This window comes from Xiphophorus couchianus, chromosome 8 (assembly GCF_001444195.1).
Source record: "Xiphophorus couchianus chromosome 8, X_couchianus-1.0, whole genome shotgun sequence".
NCBI classification, from domain to species: Eukaryota; Metazoa; Chordata; class Actinopteri; order Cyprinodontiformes; family Poeciliidae; genus Xiphophorus; species Xiphophorus couchianus.
Window position 1 is genome coordinate 16,047,835 of NC_040235.1, and position 17,760 is coordinate 16,065,594.

Genomic DNA, 17,760 nt, shown 5'->3' on the forward strand with positions numbered 1-17,760 from the left:
AGCAGATTACCTGATTCAGAGGAACATACAATAATTTAGAGAATTATTATGATTCTCTACAGTCCAATGAATCTGAAATACTTAGTAGAAGGGGAAAGTTCACTGATTTCTTTCTTTTGTGAGAAATATAATTTATTTTTTGATGATAGTCTGAGTCGGAAAGGGATGTTCGAGGAGATAGATTTAGTTTTGAAAAAGAAGCTAGAAGCTACCCCTCAAATCTGTACTGCAGTTTGAAGAAGTTTTAACTGAGAACAATGAAGCTTTTCCACATACAGAAGAAAGAAAAGCCGCAGTGTTTGACACTTCTGTCTTGAAGTGTAAGGAACAGGTTGCGTAGTTTTCAAAGAAATCTCAGTATATTGTAAGATAAAGAAGTCTGGCATGCATTTGCATTTAACCCTTTGAATTAGTAATTTGTCAAATCTGCTTTCACTGCAATGATAGCTCATCTCACTTTAGAACATATGATAACTTCATTTTCTTTAAAAACCTCAATATTTTTATTTTGCCAGCTGGTAGAAGGAAGCAGGTTTTCCTTAGTAATTTGTCGTTGGCAAGAAAAAAACAGTTTTAAATTATTTTTAAATAATAATGTTGATGTTAAGAATATGGTATTAAAATAGATTTCCTCTAAATTGGGCAGTTTAACCTACTTGGATAAGCAGAGGAAACACATGTGGTTTGTGTTGAGGTGTTGGAGTTTGTCATTGTGGTCACAGTAATGAGTGCTTGGTTGGGTCAGCTGAAACTACTGTTTACAGTCTGCATGAATTCAAAAGTGAACAGAGGTTTTCCAGCAAAGTAAAGAGGCTAACTGACCCACCCAACGTTAGAGTTTTCATCTTTGTTCTCAATGAGAGCAATCTTAATTTAAGCTGATAAATGACTTTGTCACATAAACATTTGTTCTCATATGTAAGGATCTACCCAATATTAAACACACTACGCAATATTGAGGTTATTTTGAGTTGCCGTATTCTAACACAACAGAATTAGTATTTTCATATGGAAAAATCAAAAGTCAGGTGAATTGTTTCCCTATTCCAGGCAGTGATTAAGTTACTCACTTATTAACAACACTAAGGTTCATTTGCAATCTCGTTAAATAAAAATAACACAAAACAAAGACTAATACAAAGTATATACTGTTGCAAAAGAAGAGAGTAAAAATATTGATCCAAAATGTGATCTCATCAGAGTAACGTTTTAGCTTTTCTCAAAAGTTATTGTGGTCTCTTTAAACAAAGGGGTTGTGTCCTGATTTTGAACTAGAAAAATTTAGTTTGAGAGAAGTAAAGAAAACAAGCAAAGTTTCTAGAAAACCTGGACTTGCTAGTTTGCAGAAGAAGCTGAACGCCTTACGAGGGTCCGACTCTTGTTGTGTCACCTCTTCTTAACCCGAGTCTCTAACCTGTGGTCGTCACCCTGTTCTACACTTGACTGATTGGTGAATCTCAGCACAACTCTGGCTTTCTTTGACAGGAATGTACCGGCAGACCTGTCTGGCCCACGGCTCTTTGGATGTTTGGATGCTTTTCCACTTTGGATCACTCCAGAACCAACTTGAACATGAAAAAAACGCCTTCAGAGAAAGACGCTCAGTACTGTTTTTTATTTATTTTGAGATTAGTAGAAAACAATAAATCACCCAAGAAGTTCTTTGACTGACTATCAGCATAACACGTTAGGATCCTCCATACAGACACTCATGCTGAAGACTCAAGGTTTGCATAAAAAACATCCTCCAAATATGTTCTCAAGATCATATCACCACCAGCCCTCATTCAACAGGAGGGCTGGCAGGGTGAAATCCCAAGAGGAAATTATTTTAATAAAGACTCATAAGATCTAACTAAAATCTTTGTCTTCTTTTTTTACTTTTGCTCTGGTTTATGGTTCTTCTCTTGGTCATCAGATTAAAACTATTGAGAACTGATTTGAATGGGGTGTGAAAGATTTTAAATAAAGAGAAGGTTGTTGAGTTTCAAAAGCTTTTTAGTCATAGCAGAGTCGTGTAAAGTAAAAAATGCAGAAGTTTGAGAATTAGTTGGCACATTGACCCCAAAGGAAAAAGTCTTTTGAGAAAAATTTAGCTGGGTTATAAATTTGCGGCATAAAGTGGCAAAACAGAAACTCAACTGCAATATTTCATGAAACACATCCTTTTCTTCCAGCCTGCAGCAGAGCTCCATTTTCAAGCGACAGAGAATTGAAATTCCAAGATGCCTTCAGCCAGATCTCTCAACCTGGTGAAACATTAGAGTAATCAGATTTGGAGATGGCTTTTTTTTTTCTTTCTTTCTTTTTTGAGGAGAGCAAGATCCCGGAGAAAGCGGGAGCCCCTGGTGATGACATGAGCTGAGCAGATTGGACAAGGAGCACTTTTTCCTGACTGACAGACAGTTTCAAACAAGGCTGCTCTCTGAGGGAACAGAAGCAGGGGGGGTTTAGGGTCTCGTCCTCAGACACGATCCCTCCAGCAGCTCAGCAGAAAAAAAAACTTTGAGGAGGAAAAATGGAGTTCTTTGTGGATCCGAGGACACGTCCGCTTGATTTGTGGGTCTGATAAGGGGTAGAAGAACTGGAAGGCTGATAGATGAATAAATCTTGGCATTTTCTGTTTAATCACATCTTAACATGCCTGTTTGTTGTCTTTAAGGTCACTTCCTTCCTCTGTAGTAAATGTATGTACATGCACTCTATTACACGTTTTTTGTGGCTTGTTGTTGATGTTTGTATTTCTTTTATTTTCTGAATTTCAAGACATCAGGAGTACAAATAGCAGATTTTTTTATTTTTTTATTTTTTCCTAAAGCAAGTTAGAAAAATGAAACATATCTGCTGCCCTCTCTGGCAAAACATCGAGACATTTGAACTGTGGTTACATTTTCACAAAGGACAAGCTGCTGTCACTTAAGTCGGCCACTGACTGCTCGTGCTGTTTAGCAGTGATGTACATTTATCTGTAGAGGCTTAATGAAACGTGAGATCTGTCATGAATGGGCAATGAAGCAATCAAAGAAGTGACTCATCCATCCCAAACAAAACGTGTTTGGACAGGAGAGTTTGAAACACCAATTATGTTACTCTATTCAAAACATAAAAGTTAAGAGGCAAGTTCGCACCAAACGTCAGGAGTTAAATTGCTTACAAGTTATTGGATCTGTGTTAGCCTTTTCTTAATTAAATTGATTGTTGTTAGAGAGCTGTTATTTATTTTATTTAACATTTTATTTTTGGGGTATTTTGCACCCCTTTGTTTGGTATTTACAGGGAATTTCGGTTTTATTTCTTGTTGCTTTACCTTTTTAAACATTAAGTTAGACTAAGCAGCAATAAAACCCGCTAACATTAAAAAAGCAACTTAACTATTTTTTTTATTCTTTTTTTTTTTATTCTTTTGAGACGTTGCAGCCAAACAAAATTTTTTTGTTTGTAAATTCTTCCAGTAAAAATAAATTGCATTGCTTCTTCAGGACATCGTGTAAGCACTCTGTTGGCTTATTAAAATATATGTTATTCTCAATATATTTTGGCTCTTACTGACCAGTTACGATGATTTGAGCCAGTGTTCTTCTGTGGCTCTTTTTTTTTTTTTTCCTCTGCTGAAAACAAACAAATGCTGCTGTTTTCGTTTCTAAAACAGCGATCATGCAAACACATGGTCAGCAGAGTGACAGTGTCAAACAAACCGCAGGAAGCCTTTCAGGTGATGTCAACGGCCCAGCTGTTTGTGTTTGACTCTTACTGTGCAGCGAACAGAGCCGGGGAGCAGCAGCAGTATGCAGCCGGGCAGGCAGGCAGGGCGGGTTGCTGTAATGTGGAAAGCAGCGGCGCTTTGACCGCAACAGACCTCACTTTGCTGTGGTCACTGTCCTGCAGCTCACAGAAGCACTTTGATGTCCTTTTTTTTTTTTTTTTCCTGCTGACTGGAGTAAAGCATGCACTGACTGCTCTGTGCGTGCGTGTATGGGGTGCGTGCGTGAAAGTGTGTGAGTATTCAGAGCCGTGCTGCGTTCTTGCTGCTGCAGAGGCAGGTACAGGTTCCGAGCACACAGAGAATCAGCCGTGTGTTTCTGCGGAATAGAGACGGACAGACAGCAGTCAGGCGAGATAAGGTGATTGGAGACGCAGGCATGTATTTACTTAATCTTATTTATTTCATTTGTACATCTTGGGGGAAAAAATGACCCAAAAGGTCAATCTGAACGCCTAACAGATTCCAGTAGTGATTTGCTGCTTCATGTGACTGTAGATCAGGCCCCGCTCGGATTGTCGTTCACCCACGCTAAAATTTTAAATCTGCAATTGAGTGGCTTTATTACGTAATTTAGCCACAGGTGATAAATTCATATTTGAAAGTAAATGTTTTTATTTAATTTATATTTATGTGTCTTTAGTTAGCAAAATTTGAAAGTGTTAATAAAAAAAAAATACAGAAATAATTTAAGAAATATTTTATAGACCTTTTATATTTTTTATTAACATAAAAAAGGGCAAAATATGTAACTATAAGTTTAACTTCGTTCATGGTCAAATATGACACGGTCATTAAAGGTCCTTTTAAGGAGGTGAAATTATAATAAATAATGTATGTTTTATGTCGATACAAAAAAAAAACTAACTAAAACAGCAAAAAATACAATCCCAAATGTAAGTATATTCAAGCCACTGCAACAGTGTCAAATATATATGTGTATCTAATACCAAAAGCGTATATTTGCTCCCATTTCACCGTATTATTTATACAGGCAAATCTCATTTGAAGTATTTTCAGAAGCGACCCAAATTGTTCTAAGGCTTTCAAATTCTAATAGATTTATTTCTACGTGTACCTAAGACATAATAATTCAATGGCAAAGCAAATAGTAAAATACAACAGTTAATTTGAGGTTTTGTTTTTGTTAGTTTTGTCAGCAATTAATCCAAAAACAAAAAATAGGTGTAATGACGTCCCTTATGGTAAACCATAGCATCATTTTATTCCAAATCTCTTCTTCGTATAATAATTGCAAAACGATTATTATTATTATTATTATTATTATTATTATTATTATTATTGATGGATTTAAAGGAGATTCTAACCTGTTATAATGTTAGTGAATGCGGGCTGTCTGCGGTTCCTTAGCGCCATGCAGTGGCAGCTGAATATTTTCAATGCAGTCTAATCCACCAAATATGCTAACCGTCTTTTATTTGTTTATTTTTTTATCAGTAGCAATGCTGTATACAGCTGATTAATTTAATATAATAATACTCACTAATCCTTGTAGTTTATTAGAATGTTTTTACCCTCTCAACCTTCACTCCTTCCCCTTTATATATATCTTTCCCGATAAGCTGTGAAATGTTTACTCTGAATAAGCAATTTGTTTCCGCCCCTAAAAGAGTCGAACAATTTTTGTCGACACCAAAATCAACTTTTATTTAACTTAACTTTGATGACAGCAACCAAACACGTCTCAACAGCAAGATCCGTTTGAGGACGAAGCGCCCTAACAACCTAATTGGCTCTATCATGTAAAATTGATACAATAACATCCTCTCGGTTCGCTTCAAAGACAGCCCAAAGAAAACTGACACTTTTTTTTTCTTCCTCACTACTCTTTCTTTCTTTGCTCTTCTTATTTTTGCGGTGTAATGACCCTTGCAATTTTCTTCCAACCCAGAGTCATTTGCGGCGCAAGAGGAGGAAATATTACGCGGGTCCATTTGACGAGATGTGTTTTTTTTCCCTTCCTTCTTTGAAACATTTTCTTCAGGTCGTTCCTGAAGGAAGTTTGAAAACATGTCGCCTACAATTAGCGCTTCAGACATCACAAGCGAATCCAAGACTTACTCCTTTGGACTTTGACATCAATCTTGTAAAAACAAAAAAAAACTAAATAAAAAAGATCCCTCCCCCATCAGTTTAAAACCTTGATTTGTTTGTATTTTTAATCCTAACATTAGAATTTGAAAGCAGAATATCTTTTTCAGTAAATGTGTATTTTATTTATCTATAAATTTAGGAATGAGCAACCGTGCTTTGATTTATGTTATTTTAAGTGATCTGCATTTATGTATATCCCCAAGTTTCTTGTCATTTCCTTTTTAATTGATTTTGCTTTTGTTTGTGTGAATCACATTTAATAAGTCAATATTATTATTGTTTGTAATTCAGCTTACTTACCTTGTTACTGCTGAATTGTTTTGACATCCACAAGTCCAGCCACCCCAGTGTGCTGGTGTATTAATACTTATTTAGCATTATTGAAAAGATAGAATTGCCATTTTGCAAATTGATCTGAAAACAGAGAGGATGCCATCATGCAGCATGGGCCTCCTCAGTCACTCTGCATCGGTGATGATACCAGTATCACAGCAGTCATTTAGCCCATTGCCTATTAATCACCTTCCATTAGTGTCTTTTATCAGCTTTCAGATGGCTTCCATGATCCCAGTCTGTGTTTCAGGGTAAATTAGTCATCAAGCCATGCTTCAAAAATACAATAACAGACTGCACATAGTTCCTGCACGTCACTCCAGCAGATTTTTTCATTATAGGGTGCAGAGTGTAAACAATGGAATCTATTCCCTCCCAGCCCCCCATCAGGGTCTGACGTGTGACAGTATCTGTAGGGAGGTTGGTGTGGTGTGGTCTGGGAAAGGAAAGCAGAAACACTTTAAAGAAGGAGGGTTCTTCATCTTGCTTTGTCTGGGGGTGGGGGAGAGGGCTGCTGACATGGGGAAACATCTGCTGTGTAGAAATAGAGACTGATGACTCAAATTATCTGCCATCAGGAGGACTGCCAGCTTACAGTATGGGGAGTGAAATGGCACAGAGCATGGATAGACAGCATCCGTTCAGTTAAACCGGTGACCCTAAGGGGGTTAGAACTAAAGGCCTGCAGAGATGCAACCCCTCCACTATCGCGTAGAGACTGTAAAATGGATATAACACATCTATGGAGGTGTGTGTCTGTGTGAGGAGTGAAACTTCAAAGGATAGGCTGGTATGCGCTCAGCGCAAAGTGGATCCACATTATGTCAAAAGTGTAGCTCACCTTGGCGTGCTCGCAAGAACAACCACAACAAAACACGCTCACACACACATTTCAGCAGAGCTGTTTGTTGCCTGTCTCTAATAATGAACCTCTGCCATTTGATCTGTGTGGCTGAGAAGTCTGCCTGCGTCTGCAGCGCCGTTCCTTGTTGTGCTCGTCCACTTGAGTGAAAATGGAATTTTTAGGGGGCACGTTTCACCTCTTGGTTTTCACCGCAACAGCAGCTCGCCAATGCTTTTATGATTAGGGACGACTAAATTAGAACCAGAGGAAGGGCAAAAAGCAGGAGAGAAAACGCTGGAAGGACCAAAGAGAGAGGATCACCTCAGAGCCAGCAAAGCCTTTTGTTTCCAAAAGAGCTGCATGTTGTCATTGTTGTAATGATAATGGCTGCATTCAGAGCTCACGGAGAAAGCCCTCTGCTCCTTGATAGCACGTCAGTTGTTATGATCATAAAGACAAACAGGCACAACACAGGATCCAGCATTGTTTCATAACATTTCTCCACCATAATAGTCTTAATTTACATGCAATTGTGAGTGCTCCATGTGAGCAACAACAGTAGAGGGGTGGGGGGAAGCTTATGTTTTAGTCATAGTAAGCCTATTCTTCCAAAAGAGGCAGATCATGTCTATATGCAATGAGAGAAAAGCTGATGGATCATTATTATACGTAACTCACGCTCTATCTTTTGGACTGCGGGGCTTTTGCAGCTCTGGCTTTGATTTGGAGCCATCTCTCCAATGTGACTTGAGTGGACTAGCTGAACTTAGATGTGATCTCCTCCAGAAGATTGCACAGTAAGTGCCTCTGGCAGGACCTTTTTTATTTATGTAGCACTTGACTTTATTCCTCCCTCCTTTTGGGGAAACAGAGTGAGAGGGCTTTTTTTTTTGTTAAATTGTTTTTATTTCTTCAAAGGATAAAAATCGTGGCTGGATTTAATGCTGCAATAAATATCAATAACCGAGCGGATTAGAATGATCCCAGTATATATCAGGGTTAGGTCAGGTTCAGACCTATAAATTCTATGAATTGTGTTTAAAACTTATTGAGATGAAGTGACAGGTTTGGCACGGAGGATATTATTCAGTAACGCAGCCAAGGTACTCATGGTAACTCTGGAGGAGCTGCTGAGAATCCACAGCTTAGGTGGAAAAATCTGACCAATCCGATTTTAATGTAAGAGGAAAGAAAACTACTGCTGAAGAAATCTTGTTTTTAGGCACATCACAGACATGTAAAATGGATGCTCTGGCCTGACGTGATAAAACCTTGTACTATTTGGCATAGGCACAAATTCTTCTGGTGACAAATGGTGGTGGCATTATTATTCTGTGGGGAGACATTTCTTAGAAAGCTCATGAGTTGTTCGGGAAATGGGTAGAGATAATGACAGGGCAATTGTGTAATAAAAAGAACATCTGGAGTTTTGGATGGAGGTTCACCTTCCCGTAGAACAATGAACACACACATGGCTGAATCAAAGTTCAAACTAGAATTTAGCAAATCCACAAGACTGAGGCAAAAAAAAAAAAAAAAAAAAAAAGATTTCAGTCTAGCGCTGCATGGTTCACAATTATGCATTACTTTTGTTAATCTATCAGAAAAAATCACAATAAAATATATCAAAGGTTGTACTTGCAAATGAAAGAGAGAATAATTGTTAATTTTTGCAAGCTACTTTGACCGCACATCATTTGTGTCAGCACTTTAAAGAAATGTAATCAATTCTGTACAAATTTACATTAAAAAAATAAGTGGTTAAATTGAACTTATGCTTGTGTTCAGCTTCCATGACAAATCTTTCCAGTTTTAAGAAACTGACTGAAATAACTTTACATATTTGAGAGCCTTGAATTCTTCCTCATGGCATGTAAATTATTGCCTAGATCTTGGGATTGTTAAATCAGAGGCAGGATCTAAAATTATATGTTTTGCCTGCAGGATTAGTTCAAACAAGCAGTTCATACATTGACTTACAACTCTCCCTTGTGGGCACGGCGGACACTACACTGGGGATTGAATAGTCTTTGAAAATGTTTTCATTGACTCTTTGTACAAGTCAAATTGCAACGCTCACTTGATTTTCTCCCATGAAATGATGCACACAATGTAAACACATCATAAGGAAAGATAAACATGTCTGACGTTTGCGAATCAGAAAACACGGCGCATTTGTTTGTTATTGTGCTATAAACGTGTATTAAATCCGATAAATGCGGTGGCCAGCAGTACAGTTACAATTAGGCTGTTGGTAAGAAAACACTGCAGTTTCCAGGCAACATCAGCAGGAGTGTATAATTACCAGTGTTAGTGGCAGTTTTCTATCAGCGTAGGAAACATTGAAATTCATAGCACAGGTGTGCTGTTGTTGCTTGCCTTCTTTTTCAGCAGCAGCAGCTTCAAACATGCCTCAGACAATCATAGCTGCCGAGTGGGACCTCCTCTTGATAATTAGGTCAAATAATTAATGAAATAATGAAACAATGAGCCTGGAGAGGCCATGTTTTACATCTCAGAGGCGTTGATAGGCCTCATCGTCATTCCAAGTGGCCGGCTGAAGTGTTGGATGGCTTATTGGTTTTGAGAATCAGCAAAACACTTTTATGTGCTTTTGTATTGGAAAAGGGAGTAAGGGAAGAGTTTGGTAAATGTTTGTTCTTTGTTATGAAAAAAAAAAAACAACATTCATAATAAGTAACAGGAGGGTTTTGATATGTTTGTGATGTGATGATCAATGGCAAAACATCTGTTACAATCTTACAGATTTTATCATGGCTGTCAGCTCTTTAACAGAAGATGTGACAAAGCAAAAAAGTTGGGCCCAAATATGTTAAAGATGTTCAGGCACATGAAAAGGCCTTGGTGTTTGCTTTGTAGATGTCTGTTAGTCAATTGTAGTGTTATTTTTTGTTACAGAGATATAATTGGGCATTAACAAGGTAACTCTATCAAGATGTAGTAAATGCTAAATAGTTATTGCTTCAAAACAACTAAAATATTCCATCATACCAAAATGGTTTAAAACCCTTTTAAGAGAAGCAAGCAGTTGCCATAGCAGAGGCAATACAAAGCAAAGAGTAACACATTTACCCCTTTTTTATTACCGTTTGCTTTGAATTCTGATCAGTGTGCGAAAAATGGCTTCTAAACTCTTCTTTTGGTTACAAAACAGGCAAATTTAGCTATTTGAAAATATTTCAAATCAAGAAAAACACTGTTATTATGGTAACTCCATGTAACAATCAAATATGTAATAATAAACAACAACATAATAATGTCTGGCATTTAAAATGTAATAAATAAATAAAAAGTACAAATAGTGAAATAATGTTTTTGAACCAATATTGTAATCAAATACTACAAAATGTAAATTTCCACTTCAGTGATTTAGTATTTAAAAATCATTAGGAAACTGGAGATAAAAATGTAACAGCTCATAAATATGGCAGCATTTTTTAGATATCAAATATTTTATGGCAGTTTCAGTGCATTATATATATATATAAAGGATAGATAGCTATCGTTTAGTGTACAGGAAGAGAGCAGAGGACATCTGACCTATGTGTGTTACATAACTACTGGCAAAACATTATATTATTGCCTTAGAAATTGCGATGTCATTTTACTACATTTTGTCCCCATATTATTTTAATATTGGCTCATTAGCTTATTACCGATTGCTACATTATTGTTTTAAAAATTACCAAGAAACTCACTGCAGGTGGTCCACTTGAGAAGGTAGCCAGAAATCATTAACCACTTAATAATAATTTTTTGTAGTTGTGTTACTCCATAAAGAGCAGAACTGTAAGAAACAGTTTAATATTGTTATTTGTGAGCAGTTAAAATCCACTTGGCTACAAAATTCAGTGGATGTTTCATTCTATAAAACTGTCTGTAGAACCAAATAAAAGTAACAACATGGTAATTTTGGGGGGAAATTGCAATATAGCTGTAATGTTGAATATATGCGTTCATAATTTAGCAGTAATGGGACAAATTAGAGCTTTCCTATGTTAAAGAGAAGCGTATAAGGTCATGTTCCGAGGTCGTTCTCACAATTTCCTGAGCAGGACAAATGCAGTGTAGTCCAGCATAAAAGCACATGCACTGGTCTCCCTATTCTCCCTATTCTCAACAGAAAACAGGGGACACTTACTCAACACACGCAGCTGCCAGCTCCCCACAGACTGCACATACATAAAAGCAACAGAAAGGACACAACTGAAGTATAAATTCTGTTTTATCACAACACAACTTCATTTCTAGTGCAACCGTGAACAACTACCCAGGTGGCACAAAATCAACAACCCCCACTAGACTTTTCCTGTATTTTTATTTGAAAAGTAAATCTGTGATAATGTGAAATTTAATGTTATTAGGTTATCATATTGGGAGAAGCTTCAGTTGGTCCAAGCTTAGTCTTAGACTGTTTAAATTTCCACTATGAGTCAAACAATAACATAATCCAACAAAAGTTTTATTGAGTCAAATATATGTTACCCCAAAGTCGGGTAACATTTGAGAGTTATTTAGAGGCAAATTCTGATTGAAAATCATTATTTTTAAAACAGATAAAACAAAAGGCTCTTCATAGAAAGTAATATTAAAAGCTGAAGTCTTTTTACCACAGCTTGCTAATGCTTGATCACCCAATTGAAAAGCGATCAAACTTTGTTCAGGACAGTAAGTAAAAATTACTTACTGTGTCTTTTTTTGTGCTGTTTTTATGACCTGGTGTTTTTTTATTTTTCAAAAGTGCTATATACATTTAATCTACAATATTTGATTAGGATTTGGTGCTGCTTAGTCTTATTTTTTAGATATCAAAAGTAAAGTAAAGTTTATTTAGTGACTATCTTGTGCATGAGCACTTTTTACATTGATTTGAAAACTGCAAAGTGATTAACAAAAAATAACAAACAAAATGTTCTACTGCTGAAAATATGAGACAAAAGATAATTGAAAAGATATTTGAACATAAGGCCGTGAAGACTCTATCTAAGCTTTTATAAGAAATGTAATCAGTTTTGTTGTTGTTTTTATTGTTGTAAAGTTTTTTTTTAAGAGATTCATCAGTAAAATTTACAAAGATACACATCTTTTCAGAGTTGAATGTCTGCTCTTTTTAAACTCCATTTGCTGTAGACTTTGACACAACCTGACTATTCTTCTTCTACGGCATCATCTGGAATGTTTTTTCCTGTCCAGCTGGTTCACATTAGCATTTTTGAACAACCCCACAAGTCAATCTTCTCTATTTTTTTCCATAATTTATTTTGACTTTCTTTTTTCTTTTTTTTTACAGAACTCATTGTGCTGCTATTCTTATTAAAAGTCTAAAAAACATTGTATCATCGTGTCCCATTTTCTTGCTTAATCAGCATTTTATTTGGAACAACTTGCAGCATTTATGGTACAAAACAATGAAATGGTTCTATTTTTCATATTCCTGCCTTTAATAGGCCTTGTTCATGAAACTGTGCCACTGATTTCACTACTTCAGTAAAACATACAAGAAGTTAATGTTTATATTAAAATGTTGAGAGGAGAGCAATACTAAGAAGTCACTGTATCAATGTAGTCTATTTGTGGTTATTAATAACAATAATCTAGTCATTCATAAAAAAAATATCTACTTTATTATTTTTGGTTTTCTTAAAATGTTAGATTTTCCACCTACCCTGTGTGAAAGACTTGTGGCACGCAGTCATCAAGTGGATTAATGCTCCTCATAGTTTTATATTCAACGTAAATGACGTATTGCTTTTTTTCCCCCAGTGATTTGGTGGTTTGAAAAAAAAAGGTATCCCTTTGAAGTCTGCAGAGCTTTTATCTTTCTCTATTTACACTGGCTAAAGTGTTAAGTGGAGTTCTTGTTTGGCCTGAAGGATGAAATACTCTGCAGCAAGAGATTTACAGGAAGCGAAATTGTAATTTCTAGCATGTTCCTCTCAGGCCCTTCTAACGAAAACTATTTATGTAAATGGAAAAAAGGCTAGAGATGGGAAGCACTCCCAGACAAAATCAGATGTTTTCTAAAGAGTGGCGAAAACTATTTATGTAAATGGAAAAAAGGCTAGAGATGGGAAGCACTCCCAGACAAAATCAGATGTTTTCTAAAGAGTGGCCGTGCTGAGTTGGCAGATGTTCTGTCACTTCAATGGGAGCTCCTTTAAACAAAAGCTGTCGATGGCTCTCTGGCTTGAGTGTGAGCCGTTCTGAGAGGCACATTTTTCTTGGAGCCATCTGGGAGCTGGCTGAGGATTTACTTGGATGGAGTTGTTCTACCGCAGAAGCACAGGAGAGTGAGAGGCACTAATTAAAATCAACATTGATGCCTAAGAACAGCCAATGAGCTAACGTCAGGGGAAGATATATTAAGTCCTTCAATTAAAGCAAAAAAAGAATATCAGCACTATTTGACCAAATTTAAGATGGAGTGCTTAACATAATTAAGGCTTATCTCATTGATTTGTGAAAACATACCCCATATCAATAAATTAGATTTGAAAAGTCTACAGGTTTTTGTGATGATGAAAGAAAAAAAAGGCAAAAGTAAAGCCCCAACCTGAAACATAGATCTAGACCTAAAATCTTAAAAATCTTGTTAATCAAACAAGTCTGTTTATTTTTGTTGTTGTTTGCTGCATCCTGTCTGACAGCATGACATTGAGAATTGCTATGTGAATCTGTTTATGTTAAAAGAAAGAGGATTAAACACATAGGCAAGAAACAGCAACACATGCAAAAATAACAACGACATTCCTGAAAAGCACAAAGTATAAATTTAACGTAAGATGTATTTAGTGGTAACTGCAGCACAATATAAAGTATATCTGTAAACACCTGAATCCAAACACCTATGAATGTGTGTTTGCGTGTGTGTGTGTGCCTCAGTGCACGCCATAAGAATAATTAACAACGGGTTTGAGAACCCACAGATCTATTCCTCAGGAGCCGAGGTAGAAATGCAATAGATCAGAGCAAAAGATTCTATGAGTTTTATACATAGACATCAAGTGTCACCACAGGAACATCATAACTATGGTGAAATATGGCAGTGCCACCACTATATTTTGGGTTTACCTTTCTTCAGACTCAGCTGCATCACGTTTCTAAGTTAAAAGGAATTATGAACAACTCTTAATACTTGTCAGTTTTGGAACAAAATATTTAGGTGTCTACTAGAAAGCTACAGAAAACGAGTGGTGTTGCTTTTTAGCATTGCAGTGAGTCCAAATATATGCCAAAATCAACAGGACGGTTTCATCAAAAGCAGTTTCATAAATTTAGACAACTTCTATTGTCAATGGAAAATGACAAGATCCCAACAAAACAAAATGTTTAGTTGTTACTTCATTCAGTCAGAAAGGATAAAGTGTTTGTGGTGTTCAGTTGAGGTTCAGACGACATCTTTATTTTAAAATTTCTCATTACTTTATGAGCTGAAACTATAGTTTTCCTTCACAAAGCCTAATTACACAAATGAAAGGCCTGCAACATAAACAACATAAAACTAAAATATATGAAGTCTTTGTTGTGACACTTACTAAAAGAAAAAGTACAAATGAAAACAGCGATGAAAACAATAAAGTAAAATTAAATTACCTCTGAGCACATGTTTATTTTTTTGTTATTCTGTTGTTCGTCTTTAGCTGTTTTCCACATGAAAAAATTGAGCGACCTTTTTTCCACAGTGAGACAAAGGGGAAGGTTTAATTTTGAGTGTTATAGAACAGTACTAATGATGTAATAAATCTCGTAGGTCTTCTTTCAAATTTGTTTTATTGGACACAAAAATACTCAGGAGTTAGAGTTGTGACATCAAAAGAAAATATATCATTAGGTCTATACAATCTTGCAAAAGTATCCACATTTAGACTTTAGACATTTTGCTACATAGAAACCACAAACTTCAATGCTTTCCATTAAGATTTTACGCAGTAGAGCAAAGTGAGCACATTGTGAAATGGTAGGAACACGATGCATGTTTTTATTTTTTTTTACTTAAAAATCCAGACTTTGGATTGTATTTGTACTCATGTACAAACCCGCAAATAAAATCCATTGCAAACAATTTCTTTTAGAAGTTACTTCATTATTAAATACAGACCATTAGTGTTTAATTTACTTGAAGTACGGCCTTGAGAAAATCAGAGAAGCTGTCAAGATCCCCAGTGTAACTCTGGAGGAAGCTTCAGAGCTCCACAGGATCTGCTTATAGGACAACAATAAGCCATGCAACAGACACAGCAAACGTGTGGATAAAAATGAGACAGAAAATGTAGCTTGTTGACCTACAAAAAGCTACTTCTGTTGTAAAAAATGACAATGCACATCAACCTAAATGCACTGTCTCCAAGACAGTGGTGGCAGCATTATAATTCAGTAGGCACAGCAAAGCTGGTCAGCGGTGATGAGAAAATGGATGCAGCTTATGATAAAGTTAATGGTGTACGATTTAATCGTAATTTATTTGCATTGCCACTCTTACTTTGTTGATATTTTTTGCACACAGACAGCAAAAGGACACTATTCAAAGCATTCACTGGTACTAAGCAAAGCTTGTAGAGGAACGACTTTGTACCTAACATAATACAGATATGGGACTTGTTTTAGAAATATAAAAACATGCTAACTTATATATGCAATATGTTAGCATCAATGACAGACAGGCCTTCCTTATTACAAAGTTCTATAGTTAGTATTTGTAATTATGAAGAAGAGTTGGATTAAAGTAACATGACAGTCAACACATGTTGACTCCGGGTGACATTTCAACAACAAACATGCTTACGTGTTTGATCATTTTGAAATAAATCAGATAAAATGTTGCATTAAAATATAGGTGAGGATCTTAACCTCTACCACCCACATTTCTCTAAGACCATTGAACCTTTCCTGACCTGAATGGCACACAGCAGGTCACCGATAAAGGACCCACCACGATGTCCACCCCCCTGCATGACGGCTGACTAAAGGCTTCAATGACAGACACCAGACAGAAAGCGACACACTGAGTTATAAAGTGTGTGTTATTCCTTTGCCTGTAACTTTAAAAGGATTAGAAGGCTTGATTTGCGTGAAGCTACAACCTTCAGCTGCTTATGCTTTGGTAGGAGAGGAAATAGCAGAGTGCATCGTAAGGCCCTGCAGAATTTATGTACACAAAAGATGGATCAACAGAGTGACATTAATTCTGTCCCTTCACCAAACTTTGCGCTGTTTATGCTGTTTCCTGAATCTCAAATCTGTACACACATGCATTTACATTACCACGATAATTACAAGTAGCATCAAATCAAAGCATTTTGAAATGACATATGATAAGCTATTTCAGTAAACTCTAAAATGCGACCATTTTGCTCTACGCTATTTTCCGGCATTCTTTTCAACCAGCGCAATTGTGAGTCAGACAACATGGAGTGTTTGAGCTCCTCCATTATGATCTGCTATTATGCTGGTCAATAATAATATTAGCTGTTTTTGTCTCTTAATAGATCTAGCATTAAAATAATGGTCAAGTTTTTGGAATTTAAGTTGTACGCAACAGGGTTGAGATGGGATTTTAGAACATTACTGCAAATTACAATATCTTAAAATATTATTTAAACTCCCAACTCAGCATCCAAAACCCAGATGACAGCAGGGACAAATAAACTAATCAGCTAACCATCTGTTTTCAATGTATTTGATGGAGACAGGGAAGAAATTGGAAATTTTCCTCACTGAAGATTTTTTCTGATGGATTTAATTTTACCAAGTATCAGGAAGGCGTTAATCAGCAAAGATCAGGTTCACAGGTTCTAAACGCTACGTGGTGATTTCTCAAAAAAAATTGAGATATCCTTTTGAACATGAATATGCACACCCAACTTCCTAAAAAATGTTCTTAACGTTCAGGTCATTTACATATCCCCCCCCCCAATTTTTAGGCGGACAGAACCAAAAAAATAAAGAAAAGACATTATAATCAGTCCCATGTTGTTTGCCCTTTGTATCAGATAATGCATAATGTTTAGAGGAGCCCAAGCTGTGCCACATATCCTATGTCAGACCTTTAGGCAGTATCCCAAATCTAACTGTCTATATACAGGAAGTGTTTCATATAAAAGCATGAAAGCTGCTGTCCTTCGAGGCAGTTTTACACAGAATAGTTCTTGTATCTTTCAGGGTTCCTCATTTCATTTCATGTATTTTCTTTTATATTCAACAATAACTGTCAGCTTAGGGAGGTGCACCTTGTTGAGATTTGTCAAGTATTATTTTAGGCACTCATTAAAATGTATTGCCCGTAACACTAAAGCTTCTATTCAAGTCTCAAATGTCTTCAAGGAGAAATGAATTCTGCTTTCCCTCTTTGCTGAGCCACATCATGGACACTGAGCTGAATCTATTGATCCAAGATTTTTTTTTTTTTTTTGAAGAACCTTGACGTCTAAGGTAGTGCACTGTTGGCAGGAGAGACACACTTGTAAAATGTAATTGACTTCTAATTGTGTTTCCAATGCTATGTCAAAGCGGCCCTTGGCCTAAATTGTCCAGTCTGTAGGCCATTTGGCAGCAAAACAGCAGTTGGCAAGCCACATTACAGGTGAATGGCCGTGGTCTAATAGGTTATCTGTGGAAAACACATTGCAGTCAATTAAAGAGTCCACTTCCTTCAGTTGTGATGGCCATTAGACAGGTCCACCACAACAAG